General features: G+C 47.7%; 2 non-coding genes across 2 annotated transcripts; both read right to left on the bottom strand.

Annotated features, from left to right (window-relative positions):
• Positions 1–639: 639 nt before the first annotated feature.
• Positions 640–711, bottom strand: trnaw-cca (transfer RNA tryptophan (anticodon CCA)). The gene has a single exon. It is a non-coding gene; the product is annotated as a tRNA-Trp (tRNA).
• An 11,633-nt stretch (positions 712–12,344) lies between these two features.
• On the bottom strand, positions 12,345–12,416 carry trnaw-cca (transfer RNA tryptophan (anticodon CCA)). The gene has a single exon. It is a non-coding gene; the product is annotated as a tRNA-Trp (tRNA).
• Positions 12,417–14,532: the final 2,116 nt, after the last annotated feature.

Genomic DNA, 14,532 nt, shown 5'->3' with positions numbered 1-14,532 from the left:
CTGGAGGAAACATCACAGAAGCGCTTCACAGGAGGCTCCCAAGCACTGAGGATGTCACCTAGACAGGGGACGAAACGTTTGCAACACAAATTTCCAGCTCGGCGAACAGAACCACAACACAGGTCCCACCTTCCCCAGAAAGAACCCCAGTTATCCAGATACCGGAATACCTCCCTCCTGCACCATCCCTGTAGCCACGCATTTAACTGTTCTCTCTGACTATTCCTCGACTCGCTATCACGTGGCACGGGTAACAAACCAGAGACAACAACTCTGTTTGTTCTAACTCTGAGCTTCCAGCCTCGCTCCCTGAAAGCCTGCCTGACATCTTCATCCTTCTTCCTACCTATGTCGCTGATGCCAACGTGGACCACGACTTCGGTCTGCTCCCTCTCCCCCTTCTGAACCCGGAAAACACGATCAGAGACGTCACTTACCCTTGCACCTGGGAGGCAACATACCAATCGTGAGTCTCTCTCGCCCCCACAAAACCGCCTATCGGTGCCCCATAACGATTGCTCTGCTCTTTTCCAAACTTCACTTCTGAGCAACAGGAGCAGGCTCCGTGCCATCGGCCTGAAACCCATTGGTTACCTCTGCTCAGTCGTCTTCCCCACAAGTATCCAAAATTGACTTCAATGAGCCTGACGTGATTTGAACACGCAACCTTCTGATCTGGAGTCAGACGCGCTACCGTTGCGCCACAAGCTCACGAGGAGATTGGGCCCGCTATTCATGCTTAAGGGAAGTGATCGCACTACAATGATTTTACGTCTGCGTAACAACTGAGATCAACAGTTCAGTCTGTTCTGTCTCTCCACCTCTCCTTCTGTTTCTCGAAACAATTTCCAACTCTACCTCAATAAAAAGCTGAAAGAACTGCGGATGCTGTATATCAGAAACAAAAAACAAACAGTAGTTGCCGATGACCCTTCCATAGAACTGATGGTGATTGGGAAAACGTTGGTTTATATGCAGGAGATATTGTGGGAGGAAGGCGGATGCAGTAAATGATAGATCAGGACAGAGCCCAAAGCGAGGGAAGAACTGTTGGACAGAAAAGGGAGTTGATAACGATCTGCGTGGGAGGGTGAATGGAGACTGTTCGTGGCAGTCATAGGTAGTGTGTAATGAAAGACTATGTGATAACAAGGCTTGGTGTGTGTGGTAGGGACGAGGATGCTATGGATTTCAAGCCCTAGAATTATTGAATTCGATATTGGGACCGGAGGGATGTATGGTCCAAAAGTGTAATATCCGGTGCGCTTCGTTCTGCTGGTGCTGGGCTTCGCTGGGACAATACAGCAAACCTGAGACAGAGATGTTGGCCACGCAACAGGGTGGGGTATGGAATTGGCAGGCAACCGGAAGCTCAGCGTCTTTTTTTGCGGGCAGAACGTAGATGTTCTGTGCAGCAGTCACCCAGTTAATGCCTCGGTTTCCCCAATGTAAATGAGCCCGTATTATGAGCAGCAAATGCAGTAGACTGGGTTGTGGGTAGTGCAGGTAAAGTGCCGCTACACCTGGAAGGTAAGTTTGGGCCCTTCGATAGTCAGGAGGGAGCAGGTAAATGGGCTGATGTCACACATTCGGCAGTTGCAGGGGAAAGTGCCGTTGGACTGTTGGGGTGGGAGTGGAGTTAGGGTTGGTGGGAATGAAGGAAGAGTGAACCCAAGGTATAACACCTGCCCATTTACTTAACCACTGCGCGCCTTTATTGGGAAAAAAAACTACCCAGGTAAGTTTGCGCTACACCAGCTTCCGGGTCCGCTCCGCACTTTTTTCGAAAAAGATATTTAAATTTAAACCATGAAACAAACGTAACCGCGTCTACAAACAGATAGTGCCAAACAGCCCTTACCTGCTCCGCGGAGAGAGTGAGGATTGTTCACTCGTTTGTGGGTGTTGGGATGATTGCTTCTCCGGTTAAGTGTTTGGTTTGCGTGTGTTGTTTTTCTGTCGACGCTAGTTTGAAGTTCCCCATTGACTGTTCGCTCTACTGTGACATCTAGGAATGGCACTTTGTTGCTGTTCTCCTCCTCTTCAAACCAGGAGTCCCCCTCAAGCCACAGTCTCACCACTTGGAACACCAGTATACAGACTAGTCAAAGACCTCCACTGAAGACTAAAACACAAGTCGAAGACTCACGCCACTCCAGTTACTCCATCCAAGAATTCTTGAACACCAAAGACAACAAGATAGAAGAGGATGGAATAATACTGTCCTTTGGCATACAGCCCTGTTCACATCCATTAACATCAACGTGACCAAAGAAAACTGAAGACACTACTTGAAGAACCAAAGACACAAACACCAAACAGCACCAACTTCATCAGCAAAGATGACACTGTCAAGCTCGTGGAGCTGTGCCTTACCTCCCACTTCCTATTCAGTAACAAGACTGACAAACAAATCAACGGAGCAGCCATGAAACCACCAATATCAGGATTCCTAACAGAAGCAATAATGCAGAGTTTCGAACAAACAGCCCTTCCAAAGATCCAACCCAAACTTTGGGTCGGCTACAGTGATGACACTTTTGTCACCACAACGTGAAACAACTTAGAGGAAACCTACAACACCATCAACAATTTCCTTACTGGCATAAAATTCACAAAAGAGGAGAACAACAAAAAGTGTTGTTGTTCTAGATGTCACAGTAGAGCGAACAGTCAATGGTAAATTCAAAACAGCGTCGACAGGAAAACAGCACACGCGAAACAAGTACTTAAGCTGCAGAAGCAATCATCCCAACACATACAAACAAATCTGCATCAGGATGCAATTTCAACGAGCTACTTCACATTGCAGCACCTAGGAACGACGAAGATCAGGAAACAACGATACAGCGCATTTAAGAAGAATGGATAGCCTGCAGCCCCGGGGGAAATTGCGTCCCGGACCGGGAATTGAACCCGGGCCGCGGCGGTGAGAACGCCGAATTCTAACCACTAGACCACCAGGGAGATATAGACCTGTTTTGTAGCTCTGCTAAAAATTGCCTCGCTGCCTGGGAATCGAACCCGGGCTGCAGGAGAAAGAAGACTTTCACCGGTCCATTCATTAATGTAATTTTTTTTGTATCCATTGCTCCCGATGCGATCTCTATAACATTGGGGAGATTGGAGAGTCAAGTCACTTCTCCGGGACACCCGCACCAATCAACCCCATCGCCCTGTGGCCTAACATTTCAATCCACCCTCCCATGCTGCCAAGGACATGCAAGTCCTGGGCCTCCTTCACCGCCGCTCCCTCCCCACCCGAGGCCTGGAAGAAGAACACCTCATCTTCCGCCTCAGAACACTTCCACCCCAGGGCATCAATGTAGATTTCACCAGTTTCCTCCTTTCCCCTCCCCCGACCTTACCTCAGTTCCAACCTTCCTGCTCAGCACTGACCTCATGACCTGTCCTCCTTGCCAATCTCCCTTCCCAACTATCCGCTAAACCCTCCTCTCTGACCTGTCTCCTCTATCCCCACCACCATTCACCTATTTTACTCTTTGCTACCTTCGCCCCAGCACACCCCCCACCCAAATTTATCTCTCCACCCTGGAGACGTCCTGCGTCTATTCCTGATAAAGAGCTTTTGCCCGAAACTTCGATGTTCCTGCTCCTCAGGTGCTGCTTGACCCGTTGTGCTTTTCCAGCACCATTCTCATCTAAACTCTGGCTTCCAGCATCTCCAGTCCTCACCTTTGCCGACCCAATAAACCCAGTTTGCCGATTTCTCATCAACAAATTGACACAAGCAGACACAACTTGTGCAGAAACCCTAGCCACATTACCTTACATTAAATACATCTGTTAAATGGTGTCCAGACAACTCAAACCTCTCAGCATCATGGTAGCCCACAAATCTACCAACACACTTGAACAGCGGCTAATGAACCTGAAATACCCGATACAAACAACTAGCAAACGAATGTTAGTTACAAAATATCATTCAAGGAAATATACACATGAACTCTGCCGCACAGTTATCTGTTGAAAATGTGTTGCTGGTTAAAGCACACCAGGTTAGGCAGCATCCAAGGAATAGGAAATTCGACGTTTCGGGCATAAGCCCTTCATCAGGAATGAGGAGAGGGTGCCAGGCAGGCTAAGATAAAAGGTAGGGAGGAGGGACTTGGGGGAGGGGCGATGGAGATATGATAGGTGGAAGGAGGTCAAGGTGAGGGTGATAGACCGGAGTGGGGTGGGGGCGGAGAGGTTAGGAAGAAGATTGCAGGTTAGGAGGGCGGTGCTGAGTTGAGGGAACCGACTGAGACAAGGTGGGGGGAGGGGAAATGAGGAAACTGGAGAAATCTGAGTTCATCCCTTGTGGTTGGAGGGTTCCCAGGCGGAAGATGAGGCGTTCTTCCTCCAACCGTCCTGTTGTTATGTTTTGCCGGTGGAGGAGTCCAAGGACCTGCATGTCCTCGGTGGAGTGGAAGGAAGAGTTAAAGTGTTGAGCCACAGGGTGGTTGGGTTGGTTGGTCCGGGCGTCCCTGAGGTGTTCTCTGAAGCGTTCCGCAAGTAAGCGGCCCGTCTCCCCAATGTAGAGGAGGCCACATCGGGTGCAGCAGATGCAATAGATGATGTGCGTGGAGGTACAGGTGAACTTGTGGCGGATATGGAAGGATCCCTTGGGGCCTTGGAGAGAAGTAAGGGAGGAGGTGTGGGCGCAAGTTTTACATTTCCTGTGGTTGCAGGGGAAGGTGCCGGGAGTGGAGGTTGGGTTGGTGGGGGGTGTGGACCTGACGAGGGAGTCACGAAGGGAGTGGTCTTTGCGGAACGCTGATAGGGGAGGGGAGGGAAATATATCCCTGGTGGTGGGGTCCGTTTGGAGGTGGCGGAAATGACGGCGGATGATACGCTGTATACGGAGGTTGGTGGGGTGGTAGGTGATTTCTCCAGTTTCCTCATTTCCCCTCCCCCCACCTTGTCTCAGTCGGTTCCCTCAACTCAGCACCGCCCTCCTAACCTGCAATCTTCTTCCTAACCTCTCCGCCCCCACCCCACTCCGGCCTATCACCCTCACCTTGACCTCTTTCCACCCATCACACCTCCATCGCCCCTCCCCCAAGTCCCTCCTCCCTACCTTTTATCTTAGCCTGCCTGGCACCCTCTCCTCATTCCTGATGAAGGGCTTATGCCCGAAAAGTCGAATTTCCTATTCCTTGGATGCTGCCTAACCTGGTGTGCTTTAACCAGCAACACATTTTCAACTGTGCTCTCCAGCATCTGCAGACCTCATTTTTTACCCGCACAGTTATCTGTGGCAAGAAATGCTGGGATGAGATAAGGAAGATATTTTCAGCCAAAAAGAATCGACACTGAATGGTCAACCATTTACAATCACCCTTTGTTAGCCCAGGATGGAAGATCCGAAGGGATAAACAGTTTTCTTATTTTCGGAAGATTCACAAATATGAGACTGGGTTTTGGTGTTTGTTCCCTTTCCATTCCCAGGATCAGTGGGTTGGGGCGGTGAGTTGGGGAAAGTGAAATGTGCCTGTGAGCAGCTTGTGGGGCTATTTCAGCTTCCCCTCCTCTGACAGCGCTGTGACGTGACTCTGATGTTCTCAGGGACACTGACTGACGTGAGACAGTGAAAAGTGTCTCGTTCCTGCAGATCAAGAATTCAAACCGGCTTCAGGACAATGAGAAAGATTAATTGGGGTGTGTGAAGAAGCTGTGAGCTGCATTTCAAACAGTTAGGTGGAGTCGGATGCGTCATCCATTGCGCCCGCGGCCCTGTGCGTATCTAACGCCACCATGCGGCAGAGTTCTGACGTTAACACGGACATGCGCAGCAATGGGAACAGTCACAAGGTCAACAACCAAAGATAATCACAGTCACTGCTTCCCTTCCACGGTCCCAACTTTGTGAAGCAGTATCTTTCACTGGCAAAGGAAACACCCTGCTTCATTTCGATCACGATTTCCAGCCCCTCACTGTTCTAGTCTCATTTCCAAACACTTGGCTCATAGCCTCAAAAGAAGCTCTGCGTGTATCTGCTTGTTCCACCCGAACAGGCAGTGGGTTGCAGATTCCCACCAGTCCCAATGTGAGTGAAATATCTTTCGCCCTCCACTGATTTGAATCTTAAAGAAAAAACCGGGGAACAGTCTCCCTTTCGTTTTGACGACATTTCCAATTTTGTAGTCGGCAGGGGTCACACCTGCCTGGGGAAACCGCAATAGATTTCACGTCCGTCGCATTCACCACTCTGCCCACGAATAAAGACCCACACTGACAGCTTCATTTCCCAGGTCTCTCTGCCTGTGGAGCTGAGAAAGAGTGAATTATTGCTGGGTTTGTTTGAATCCAATCACTTCACAGGTTACGAAAGGGTTAAATATCTGCAAATGGAGAGTCTGGTTGTTTCACACCGAAAGATGAAATGAACTTTCAGTTAAAAGCAAAAACAGAAATTGCAGGAGCAACTCAGCAGGTCAGGCAACATCGGTGGAAAGAGAATCAGAGACAATAATTCAGAACTCTGTTTTCTCCCACAGATACTGCCAAACCTGCTGAGTTTCTCCAGCAGTTCATCTTTCTGTCTCGGATTCTCAGCATCCGCAGTCCTTTACGTTAGAAATTAAATCATTTCAGCCTCATGTGCAGGAATGAGAATCATTTCAATTTCCCAAAAAATCGGCAGAGATTTCAAGGCATTTGGAAAAAAAGTAAAAGTGGCATTAGGAAGAACATTTTGGCACAAGGAGTGGTTCGGATGCGTAAATCTCTGTCTGACTGTGACAAAGAGGCAGATTCACGTACACAAAAGGGAATTCTGTGGTCATGTTCAAAGTAACAATGTGGAGACTTACAGGGAGAAGGTAAGAGAATGATACGAATAGAGACTCTTATTTACTTGCTGTGTAGAACCAGCAGAGCTAAGGTGGGCCTCCAAATGCGCTGTGACACGCATTGTGATTCAGAGTAAACTCACAGTTCGACCAACGGAAGGTGGGAATTTAGAAAAGTTTATATTTACACAGTCTCCTCACATCAACGCAACAACAAAATGGTTTAATAATCCGCCAATGCAGAGAACCCGGTTCCTGGAGATGGGACAAACTGCTGACTCAGGGCTATCAGTCCACATTGCTCTCTTTGCCACCAGTTCAGAGGGAGAACATTGGATGGCCAAAGGAGTGAATAACGATCTGTGTAGGAGGGTGACTAACTGTTAATGAAGACTGTTGCTGGCTAACGATATGTCGTGTGTAACAGCAGAAGATGTAAAAATAAGGCCTCGTGTGGGTGTGGTCGGGGTCAAGGGCATGGGGGAGTTCGGGTCCGAACAATATTGAACTCGATGTTGAAGACTTGATGACTATAGGATCTCCAAGTAGAAAATGAGGCGTTGGTCTTCAATCAGGGGCTGAACTTTGCTGGAATATTGCTGCATGCCTGAGACAGAGAAGTAGGCCAGGGTACAGAGTGGAGTGTTAAAGTGACAGGCAACCAGAAGCTCAGGGCCTTTTTTTCGGCAGAACCGAGATATTCTGCGAAGCAGTCACCCAGTTTATGCTTCATGCTACTTTGGGGAAACCACACCGTGAGCAACGAATGCAGTGGACTAGTTTGTGACAAATGTGCAGGTAAAGTGCTGCTTCACCTGGAAGGTATGTTCGATCCCTTGGATATTCAGGATGGAGCAGGTAAATGGGCAGGTGTTACACATTCGGCGGTTGCAGGGGCAAGTGCCTTGGGACAATGGGAGGTGGTTGTGGGGTGTGAGAGTGAAGGACGAGTGGACCCGAGGTGTAAGCCCTGCCCATTTTCCTCCTCTCATATATAAATCCGTGAAGTTGAAAGAACACTCCATAGAATGATTCAGTACCACGTGACTCATGAACTAATTCGTATTCATGTTCCGGGGCCAGCACCATTATTGCGTCACAGCAGCTGCAGGCCATCACCGGGGGCTCGCACTATGACGTCATGGTGCGACTGGAAGTCCCCGGGACAGTTTATCAAAGAAACCTCCCTGTGGGTCAGCGCAGCCATGCATCGGGAAGCACTGGGATGGCTAACCACTATCAGTTTACATGGGGAACACATCTCCACATTACACAGCCTCGAGGCAAATTTCCCTTCCTTTGACTTAAAGTTCAAGAGCACTCAAACCGAAATTCCCAAGGTACGTTTGGCAGAATTCCTTCCAGGTGTTCGCTAAATATATCTATGAGCACTTTGTTAAAGTTTGAACATTGCGAGTGTTGAAATTTTGTGCTTTTGAGCGAAATCACAGTTCAGAAAAACAGAATGTGGGAATTTAGACAGAGTTTATACTGGTACAACGGCGATATGTCTGCGGGTGTGTGATGGAAGCATCACCCAGAAGGGAAACCATCTCTCCTATTCAGTCAATGTCGTCTTCAGCAACTTTCCCGTCTAACGGCGCACTGTTCTGCACCTCGCCTTCTCATCTCTTTCACAAAAAACTTCGACATAAATATTTCACATTGATATACTGTCCCAATGTGCACAGTTGAGATGACAGCCTCGCGGAGGTCTGACTGGTCTTCTGTTGTTCTCTGTATCCTGTGTTGAGGAGGGCAATGCTTATCACTGGTCACTCCGGTGTTACAGAAAAGTTTAGAAACAAAATGTTTTAAAATTCTACCAGTAGAGAGGACCCGGGACAAACAGCAGCAGGGAGACAGAATGAGAAGCAGCTGTTCTGGAAACTCTTTGCCGCTTGCAATTCTCAGAGCAATGTCAAATGTATTTCACACCGAGCAAGACTCAGCTGGCTGAAGAGGAACAGCGGGGGGGCTTGCGCAGTCTCGGTGTTGCTCGTTGGTCTCTGGGTATGATTCGCGGTTTGGGCCTTCTATTGTGCAGGCTTGCAGGAGATCTAGGGTTCGAATCTCTGATGAGCCTGCGTTTCCAGGTTTGTGCAAGAGTGCCCGCTTAACTTTCTCAAAACCCACTCTTGCTAAAGTAGGTTGGGCTGCTTGGAGTACAAATTGAGCAGAAAGCCAGGAAGTGAAATGATGGAATATTGCGCTGACGTCAGTGGTGCCGTGTTTAGGGAATGTTAGCGATGAGGGCAGATTGGAAAATTGGGACAGCTCTCCTCGGAGAACAGAAGTTTGAAATCTGGCGTGTTTGAAGTTTTACAAGTCATGCGGGGTCCAGACAGGGAAAGTAATGCAGTTGAAATGCTCCCACACCTGAAAGGATCGGCAGAGTTTTAAAGTCATCAGGAAAAGAACTAAAAGAGAGATTAGAAAGGTGAGGTTAGGGTCAGCAAATCTTCTGACATTGACAAAGAGGCAGATTCAATAGACGCATAAGGTAATTCGCTGGTCATGTTTAAAGTAACAATGTGCAGAAACACACGGGGAAGGCAAGCGAATGCTACGAATAGAGACACACGTTTACTTACTGTGTCGAATCAGCAGAGGGAAGGTGGGCCGCATGGCCTCCGTCTGCGCTGTGACACATGCTGTGATTCAGAATGAAATCACAGTTCGATCAACACAATGTGGGAAGTGAGAAAAAAGTTTTTATTTACACAGCCTCCATACGTCTGCGCACCAGCATATTACACGACAGCAGCGGAGGTCTTTGACATCAGTCTCGAACGTGCATGCCGCGTGCCCGACGACAGGCTGAAGGGACCTGGGGAAAACAGGAGCGGGTTGGGCCCATAACGCAGAGATCGATGGATTGAAACCATCCTCTGCTGTTGTTCGATGTCTCCTTGAGCAGCTTCCTTTTGTAATGGTGCTGTGCTCTGTTCTGTATCTTGCCTTTGCACCTACTGCCTGAGTGTCTGAATACCCTGTATCATACCGATACACTCGCGAACCTCACACGGTTCAAGTAACATGCTTTTGGAGGTCTGAGTGGTCTTCTCCTGTTCTTCATCAGTTTCCTATGAACTGATTCGCAAAACCACTTCTCTGAGATGCCAATGAGCTGAAAAAGTTGAAACGCATGCCTTGCGGTTTCGCCCATTCCCTGCAGTAATTCGCCACGCCGGGCCGGACGTGAATGACAAGACAATCAGCATGTCAGAAACTGTATCACCATTCAGACACAGTCCCTTACTATTAGGACAGATATCACTGATTGTGAATCACCTCAGAAAGAGACAAGTGGCAGACAGTCGCGGTGGACTCGATGGACTTAACAGCCTCTGTCGGCGGGAGAATTGCAAGTAGAAACGAAATGGTTCAATTATCCACCAGTGGAGACAGCCTGGTTCCTGGGGACGGAACAAACAGCAGCGTCCTGGGAGCAGGGAGGCAGAATGAGAAGCAGATGTTCTTGAAACTCTCTGCTGCTTGTAATTCTGGGAGCAATGTACAATGTATTTCGGACTGAGCAACTCCCAGTTGCTTCAGGAGCTGGGCGCGCACATGGTTTTTGGCTCATTTGTCTCGGGGTATGATGTCAGTTTTGGGTTTTCTAGCTTATACAGACGGGTGGGAGGTGCCGGGTTCCAATCCCAGGCGAACCCTCATTTCTTAAATTGACCTGAGCAAAGATGCCGGGTCAGTTTTCTCAAAAGCCGCTTTGTTAAATCAGATCGGACTGCCTGAATTAGGGATGGGACAGAGGGACCATTGCAGTGAACACGGCGAAGGGAAACACTTGCTCAAAGTGAGAACAAGTCTTGCAGATTTCTCGCCGGCGCAATCCGAGTCTGAATGAATCCTCCACCTGTATTACGCTCAATTCTGAGGGTGATACTTCAGGAAGCGGGGAAGTGAAGTGATTGCAGACGGCGCTGAACAGGTTGAAGTGAATGGTACCGTGTACGAGGAATGTCAGTCATGAAGGTAGATTGGAAAGTTAGGGCAGTTGTCTTTGCAGAACAGAAGGCTGAAAACTGGCCTGATTGAAGTTTTCCACATCATGAGGGTTTTAGACAGAGGAAATAATGCAGTGAAAATGCTCCCAGGCCTGAAAAGATCGAGAACAATTTGGCAGAGATTTAATGTCATCAGGAAAATAAGCAAAAGTGACATTAGGAAGACCGTTTTCGCACAGGGAGTGGGGTCAGTAAATCGCTGTCTGACAGTGACAAAGAGGCAGATTCAATGGACACAAAAGGGAATTCGGTGGGCATGTTCAATGTAACAATGTGCAGATTTACAGGGAGAAGGAGACAGAATGAGGCACGTATTTACATATTGTGTTGAACCAGCAGAGCTAAGGTGGGCTGCATGGCCTCAGTCTGCGCTGTCACACATTTCGTGATTCTGAGTGAAATCGGAGTTAGACCAACAGAACGTAGGAAATTTGGCAACGGGTATATTCTGCCCAACAGGATACTCCATCACAGCAATGAAAGTGTTTTGACATCATTCTCGATGGTACATGACACAGTGCAGATTCAAAACCGAGTATTCATTTGAATCACTGAGTAATTTGTTTAGTTATTCAGTTGAGGTGAGTGGAGTTGCGCATTGGGAGCCACTCCAGTTGATCTGTCGAAGCCGTTTTCTCCTGTGTGATAGTCCCACCAGCACTCCAATTTGCTGTGCTTCCAGTCAGTAGATGCAGATTACTGTCCCATACTGATACACGGGCCACGATGACCCAGCTGTGGTGACAAGCTTGTGAAGGTCTGAGTGCTCTTCTCATGTTCTCTGTCGGCCTCCTATGATCCGAATCATCAAACCTCTCTTCTCCGAGATGGGAATAAACTGATGAAGGTGAAACACATCAGTTGCGGTGTGTTCCATGCGCAGGAGGCCCTGCAGTAATTCCCCACGCTGTCTCACACAGCAGCATCCTCTCGGTGAATTAGGCTTGGCAAATAAAAACGATTGAACCAAATCAGTGTCCTCCATTGGATTTTACTGACACCGTTTATACAATTCAGGCTCACCGTTAATGTGGAGAGGGGCCGTCAGACTGTAGTTTCCGCTCCTTCTGTTGAATAAAGATAATTTTAACTGTGTCCAGTGAGAGGAAAGGATTTGCTGTTGGTGGGAAACATTTCTATCTGAACTCGTTTGTCACTCTGCTATGAGAGAAGGAGCTGGGACCTCCTGATAGTTTGAAACACAAAGCTGATAATCTCTAGATTATGTTGTAAAAATATCGGTATAATGTTTTTCACACCGCGCTGTCACCAACTGAACGAAACGGCTGTGTGTTTAAATCCCGTGATGAACAGTTTGTCTTTTATTTCTCACACTGGGGGGAGCTGAGCATTGCCCCAAACACTGGGCACACCACCTCCCTGATTCAGTGTTCACAAATCAAACTGACAGCAAAGCTTCACTGTGATCGAAAGTTTCCGGAAAGAAGATTTGGCTCAACAGAAAAACGGAGTAAACATCCTCCTTCCTTGGTTTGAAACATAAACGGTCGACTTCAGTGAGCCTGACGTGATTTGAACACGCAACCTTCTGATGTGGAGTCAGACGCGCTACCGTTGCGCCACAAGCTCACGGATGGCCAGTGGTCTCTATTCATGATTAAAGGAAATGATCGCACTTCAATGATTTTACGTTTTGAGTCGCAACGGAGATCAACAGTTCATATCTGTTCTGTTCCTCCCCCCTCTCTTTCTGTCTCTCGAAACAATTTCCAACTCTCTCTCAATAAAAATCTGAAAGAATTGCGGATGCTGTATATCAGAAACAAAAAAAACAGGAGTAGCATGTGACCCTTCCACAGAACTGATGGTGATTGGGAAAATGTCGGTTTATATGCAGGAGATATTGTGGGAGGAAGGCGGAGATCAGGACAGGGCCAAAAGCGAAGGAAGAACTGTTGGACAGATAAAGGAGTTGATAACGATCTGCGTGGGAGGGTGAATAACTGTTAATGGAGACTGTTCGTGGCTAAGTAGTGTGGAATGACAGACGATGTGATAACAAGGCTTGGTGTGTGTGGGAGGGACGAGGATACCATGGAGTTCAGGCCCTAGAATTATTGAATTCGATATTGGGACCGGAGGGATGTATGGTCCCCAAGTCGAATATCCAGTGCTCTTCGTTCTGCTGGTGCTGAGCTTCACTGGGACAATACAGCAAACCTGAGACACAGATGTTGGCCAGGGAACAGGGTGGGGTGTGGAATTGGCAGGCAGCTGGAAGCTCAGGGTCTTTTTTGCAGGCAGAGCGTAGATGTTCTGTTCAGCAGTCACCCAGTTTATGCTTCGGTTCCCCAATATAGATGAGACCACATTGTGAGCAGCAAATGCAGTAGACTGGTTCTGGGAAGTGCAGGTAAAGTACCACTTCACCTGGAAGGTAAGTTTGGGCGCTTAGATAGTGAGGAGGGAACAGGTAAATGGGCTGGCGTCACACATTCGGCAGTTGCAGAGGAAAGTGGCGTTGGACTATTGGGGTAGGAATGGGGGTAGGGTTGATGGGAATGAATGAAGTGTGGACCCAAGGCATAACTCCTGCCCATTTACCTATCTGCCAAAAAGAGGAATATGTTAAGTGTGTACAAGGAAATTTTCTAATTCACAATGTGGATGTACCTACTGGAGAGGGTGCAAAACCTAAGGCCAGCAACCCCAATTCTATTAACATTAGAATCGTGATTGAAAATAATATATCAGATCTAAAAGTTGAAGTTCTAAATTGGAGGAAGATTCAGGTATTAAGCAAGATTCTACAAAAGCTGATTGGGGGCAGATGTTCGCAGGTTGCTGGAAAATGGAAAGCCTTCAGATATGAGATAACAAGAGTCCAGACAAGTATATTTCAGTTAGGGTGAAAGGAAAGGCTGGTATATGTAGGGAATGCTGGATGACTAGAAAAAATGAGATTTTGGTTAAGAAAAACAAGGAAGCATATGTCAGGTATAGACAGAGAGATGGAGTGAATCCTGAGAGTATGAAGGCAGTACAAGCATACTTGAGAGGGGAATCATGAGGGCAAATAGGGGGCATGAGATAGCTTTGGCAAATAGAGTTAATGATAATCCAAAGGGTTTTTATAAATACCTTAAGGACAAAAGGATAAAAGGGAGATAATAGGGCACCTGAAAGATCAGCAAGGCGGCCTTTGTCTGGAGCTGCAGTAGATGGGGGGGGGGGGGGGGGGGCGGGGGGGGTGGAATACTGAACGGATATTGTGCATCAGTGTTTACTGTGGAGAAGGGCATGGAAGATATAGAATGTGAGAAAATAGATGCTGACATGTTGAAAAAATGTCCATATTACAGATGAGAAATTGCTGGATATCTTGAAATGCATAAAAGTGGATAAATCCCAAGGACCTGATCAGGAGTACCCTAGAACTCTGTGGGAAACTAGGGAAGTGATTGCTGGGCCTCTCACTGAGATATTTGTATCATCCATAGTCACAGGTGAGGTGTCGGAAGGCTAGAGGGTGGCTACTGTGGTGCCAGTATTTAAGAAAGGTGGCAAGGAAAAGCCAGGGAACTATAGACCGGTGAGCCTGACATCCGTGATGGGCAAGTTGTTGGAGAGAATCCTGAGAGATAGGATTTACATGTATTTGGAAAGGCAAGAATTGACTAGGCATAGTCAGCATGGCTTTAAGCTTGGGAAATCATGTCTCACAATCATGATTGAGTTTTTTGAA

This window comes from Hemiscyllium ocellatum (assembly GCF_020745735.1).
Source record: "Hemiscyllium ocellatum isolate sHemOce1 chromosome 27 unlocalized genomic scaffold, sHemOce1.pat.X.cur. SUPER_27_unloc_20, whole genome shotgun sequence".
Taxonomy (NCBI): Eukaryota; Metazoa; Chordata; class Chondrichthyes; order Orectolobiformes; family Hemiscylliidae; genus Hemiscyllium; species Hemiscyllium ocellatum.
This window is presented reverse-complemented; position numbering and strand designations above follow the sequence as displayed.